Source organism: Lissotriton vulgaris, chromosome 8, assembly GCF_964263255.1.
Source record: "Lissotriton vulgaris chromosome 8, aLisVul1.2, whole genome shotgun sequence".
NCBI lineage: Eukaryota > Metazoa > Chordata > Amphibia > Caudata > Salamandridae > Lissotriton > Lissotriton vulgaris.
Window position 1 is genome coordinate 171852744 of NC_141696.1, and position 5412 is coordinate 171858155.

The window sequence follows — 5412 nt, forward strand, 5'->3', positions numbered from 1 at the left end:
CATACACGCATACACACACGCATGCACACAGACACACACATCCCCACCAATACGGGAGCCGCCCGCTCGCCCCCACCCCGCCCCCCCGCCGACAGATGCGCACCTTTTAAAAACTCTCCAGCAACGGGCCCCTTTTACCGTTACTACTCCGGTGATCAACCATTTTTCAGCGCTCCCCACTCTTCACATCGCTGATGTTCCTCAATTGCCCACTATCCCGGCACTCTCGCCCCCCCTTCGCATGCCTCCCAGTGCCTCGTCCGCTCTCTCCTTTGCCCACGATACTGCACCCACCCCTCCCCCACCTCGCCTCACACTCCACGCCGCACCTCTTCTGACAATTCCCCCAGCGCCCACGCACGCACATACATAGACACACACCCCCGGACACACACACACACATACACGCGCGCACAAGCACACACACACGTGCACCAAGGCCCCCCATCGCACACATACATATACACACACAAGCGCACCCCCCCCCCCCTCTACAAGTAAGGGCACTTACCGCCACTCCGGAGATCTGCAGCCTCAACCACTGCTCCTCGGGCCAGACACTCGTGGGTGCGGGCTTCGCGCACAAGGCGGAAGTCCCGCCCCCACCATAGCTTTCGTTTTCAGGAGTGCGCGCGCCGTAGCAACAATGGTAAGATTTTCATTCTCAGCCAGCCCATCATAGGAGGGTCACGCAGAAGGGGGCGTGCTTTGTGCTTCCTCCACAGTCCCGCAGAGGAAATAAACACGGGGCCAGCCACGTAGCTAGGGGGGGGGGGGGGGGGGGGGGCGGACTCATCGTCTCGTCATTTAATGGTACAAGTATCTTATTCAGGACTCGTCCAGCTTGTTAGTCTGTACCGGGGGACCTCACTTGGGTTTCATCATGGGGAAAGGTTAAGTAACTGCGTATCAGGAGCAGATCGTTCGCGTGATGACTGGCAGACCGTGTAAGTGCACAACGTACACCTATCTAGCAGGATGGACCAGCCGCCGCCCCACAGAAGATGCCGGTGGTTAGGAGTGTTTATAGCAGCCACTGTGGTGTATTAATTATCTGAGGTATGGTCCCCTTGGTTGGGCTGTTCCAGCAGAATCAGGCAGTCCCAGAAGTTATCCCCATGCTAGGAGCCGATAGTGTAGCAGGTGCCCAGCATCCGGCGGAACGACCCTCTGTGTTTTGTAAATGACTGTGATTCACAATGGTTTGGCCTTGGCAGTAGTTGGGCATTGGGTACTTTACTGGTCCGGAGCTTGCCCCCGGCATAGGGGCGGTGATCACTAGTTCCAAGTCTCAAGGCTGCGAGATCGTCGAGGCTCCAGCCCCAGTGTAGCACTGATTCCCAACTCTCACAATGTTGGCTCAGTCCCGAGGTTTTTTGTAATAAGTGGGGTGGGACACCAAAGCCACCGGTCCCCAGTTGGCGGTGCTTGTTAATGTGGAGCACTTTGTCTAATACTGCCTGTGTCCGCCTTGGTTTTATCTCGCCTGGAAAGCGCCTTGCAAGAGGTCTGCCCGGTCCCTGAACCCGTGTGGGCCTCCAGTTCAGTGGGCGGCAGCCGGGTCGCACTGCTGCCCAGGGTAAAGGGTGGGTTGATCGGGGAGGGGTGAATGCGATTCCTTACCCCTATTACGGTGGCTGCTTTGTCTTGGTGGTGCAGGGTTCGCCACGCCGCTCCGAAGTCAGGTGGGAAGGAGAGGGGGCACCCGATGACGGGAGCCAGGCAGGTCTTCGTCCCTCCTGGAGCCGCCGGCTTTGTTTGTGGACCACCTCAGATCAGTGGCCTCCGGGTAAGGTATATAGGGAGCGGCGGTATCAATTGGAGTCACTCCTGCGAGCAGCTTGTCCTATTTCCTCCCGTGGATCTACACTTGGGCGAGGTGTGTATTCTAGTGCGCCTACTTCCACTGTGTCTCGCTTTGGCCTTACCTCGGAGAGCGCCGTGATTAGGAGAGGAGGCGAGGGCAAAAGCATACAATCTGCATATCATTCAGTGCGGCATGCGCTCCGCAGGTACTGCAATGATGGTAGCCTCGTCTGCAACAGAAAATATGCAGATATTTAGGGGCTTTTGTCGCGACTCTGGTGGAGCTCCTGTCTTAAGGCGCCATCTTCATCGGCGCCAAGCCATGACCCCCCTCGGTGGTGTTTCTTGTTTTAAAATACTTTTTTTCCTTCCTCGAGTGTTAACTGTTCTGACCGAATCTGGGATCTAGTGTCATTTTTCTTAAAGCATTTGCCGAGTCTTTGATGAGGCACTGTGTCACATCTCATTTGGGCTATTTCTTTTGGCCTACACTGGAATCCGGGACGCAACTTGCTGCTTGGTTTTAGGTCTTTTTAGAAAAGGGGGTGGTGATGAACAGAGTGTCTGAATTAAGCAGACCACTCTTACCCAGTCCAAAGATCAGGGCTTGATCCATCACCGTTATTTATCTCACTGCCCCATCCCAGCTCAGAACCTGGCTATATGCAAATCAGTCTGTCCCTGGCCCAGTGCATCATGGGAACAGGGCAGACTAAACTACCAAGCCAATTCTTCACCAGAAAGGAGACAAGCTACCGGGGACCGGTTTCTGGCATTTCAGCCGTCTTCGGCCCGGCTTGCTTGAATCCTGATGGAGCAGTGAGAAAGGGTGCTGTGTATTGGCAATGTTAATGACAATGCCATTTATTTGTGATTTAAAGAAAAAAAAAATGTCATGAGCAATGCCAATAGCTCTACCATTAATGATGCCGAGACCATTGCATTGCAAATGCTTGTTTATATATGCAATTATTTGAAGATGAAAAAATGACATAGTTATTAGCATATTGTGTTTACCCTTGAGCCCGTCTCCCTACTCACTGACAGTGCCCCAGGAAACACTCAGGATTACAGGTGCAAACTTATTTTGCTGTTTAACTTCTGCATATAAATGAAGACAGCCTGTGAACTCACCAGATAAACGGCGACCCTTCCAGGCTATCTTCATTTACAATTCTTTCCTTGCAGACGCACCACAGTTTGAAGACCTGTGCCCTAAGAGCAGGGCCGGAGCTCCCACCACATGCTGTGCCTGCTGGATTTGGCCCATTGTCATTCTATATGTGACAATGGGCCGCGATAATCTGTGCTGGGCTGCAGGCTGCAGCAGCCTCTTGACTTTGGATCAGGAGAGCCAGCCCAAACACCGATATTGGGGGGAGACGGAACGGCTCACATCAGGCCTCGGGCCAAGGCTCATGTTTGGGTGGGCCAGGCTCATGTTTGGGTGGGCCTGGCCCACCCGGCCCACCCTCTAGAACCGGGCCTGCCGTCAACGTTGAATTAGTTTCTCTGAAGCTACTTTGTTTATACATCCAGCTTCGCACATTGTCACGATGCCCTGAACATCATGTACTAGGTCTCTCAACACGCTAGGAACAAAAGTCGTCCTACCTTCATCCATGGGCCGGCACCGCTATCCACATATCCATAACATCACTAATCTAGCTCACACAACACGAAGGCTGCTTTTTATTATAAATATTAGGTATCCCGATAGATTGATAGAGGAGGCACTTCTGCTGACACCAAAGGTCCTTGAATGCTGAGAAAGATCACTCACCGGTCTGACATTCCGTGAGGGATGTCCACCTCGTGATCAATTACAAAGATACAATCAGTTCTGTCGGGTAAGTATTCCTTCAAACAATTTGTTTTAATCTAGACATTATTCATAAAGAGACCAATCAAGCATAATAAACACAAACATGGAACCATATGGGGTATTACTAAGAGGTTTTATAAATTGCATGGTTCATAAATACCCAATTTGCATCTGCATGGCTGTCAAAACGACATAGTGAAATATAACAAGTGACAAGGTGAAATTTGATGCTCAGTGGTTTAGTGATGGTACGTAATATATAAAAAGTGGTAGGAGGGGAATGGAAGGATGGCCAGAAATGCGAGTATTTCAGGTAAGTCTGCGAACTGAATAAATGAGTTTTATCGTAGAATCCTTCAACTGGTCCGGGAATTAGTATGTCGACGTTTTAACCCAGAGTCTGCACTACTGTGAAGTCAGTGCAGGTCTTCATCAGGACTGGGACAGGGAAAGGACAGCCTAGGGGGGCACAGGCGGGCTCAGAGAGTATCCCAACATACAATTCTTGGGTGGTGGGGCTGGTATCTAGCAGTGGCCGGAGTAATCCTTCACCAAGTACAACCTCCTACATAAGGCTAAATTCACTTCAGTGCTGAGTATATTCTTCAGTGGATGGGGCGTATTTAAAGAACAGGCTCTTAAGGTAATTGTAAGTACCCGTCTGATTTCTACTTCCAAAGTCAGGCATATTCATAAATCTTTCATTATTCTTGCGTTCGGAGCATAGCCGTCAAAGCCGTACTGCTTTTGCCACTCACCTCGCGATCAAGACGGGGTCCTTTACTCTCTCCTATGTGGTAATGGGGTTGGATCATCCCTAGGGGGGATTCTTGTCTCTACACCTACACACACTCTAGGTACACTCAGAGTAGGGTCCGCATGGTAGGAGTATGTTAGATTACCATTTTGCATATATGCCTTCATCTATTTATTTCTCCAGCACCATGGTAGAAATATATCTATTGTTCACTCTTTCGGTGCTTGTAATCACCTTTATTTGCTTCTGTCTCCTAATCATTGCTGCACACGTATTTTATGCAAGAATAACTTTGGTTCAATAAATATATTATTGAAAACGTGCCACTGTGTATTTCCTGTATATTTCTCTGAGAACAGGTGACTGAGCGAAAGGTTCTGTACTGTTTCCACGATTCCTGAGGGGTCAGGGTTGTCATGTTCAGTGGTTGCCAGAAACTGTCTGCTCCTTGGTAAGTTAAGGGGTATTGCAGTGGAACTGAGCTAGCTGGTCTATAGTCCAACATATCCTGCTGGGTGCCCGGAATCAGTCTAGGCACCAAGCCCTTAGTTTACGTTGTCCAAACAATGCTCAGATCCTACAAATTAGTAGGAACTACACAACAGAAGATCAAAGGATAGTTAACACAAATAAAGATTATACGGATTCAACTCTAGCAATACTGCCAAAACACATATAGCAATTCAATATATTTATTTACTAGTGAGTTTTGCATAACACCTAGCACTGCTTTGCAACTTATGGTGTCTGCACAGCACTAGGCAATAAAAGAGGCTTCTGCATACACTTCCTGCAAAGACTACCAAATATATCTCCAAATCCCACCAGCATGTGAGAAGGCAAGGCACGTCTTGTGTTGGAAGAACTACTGTAGTTGCTGCTCAAATAAGCAATTGAGCGGGCGCCATGCAGGGAAAGGAATCAAGGAGTCTCTTCAGTGTCCTTCTACATTCCAAGGCTGGACTTGATTTTAAGGTCAATAACAGACTTACAATATTCACATCACAACAAAATGAGCTGCGTA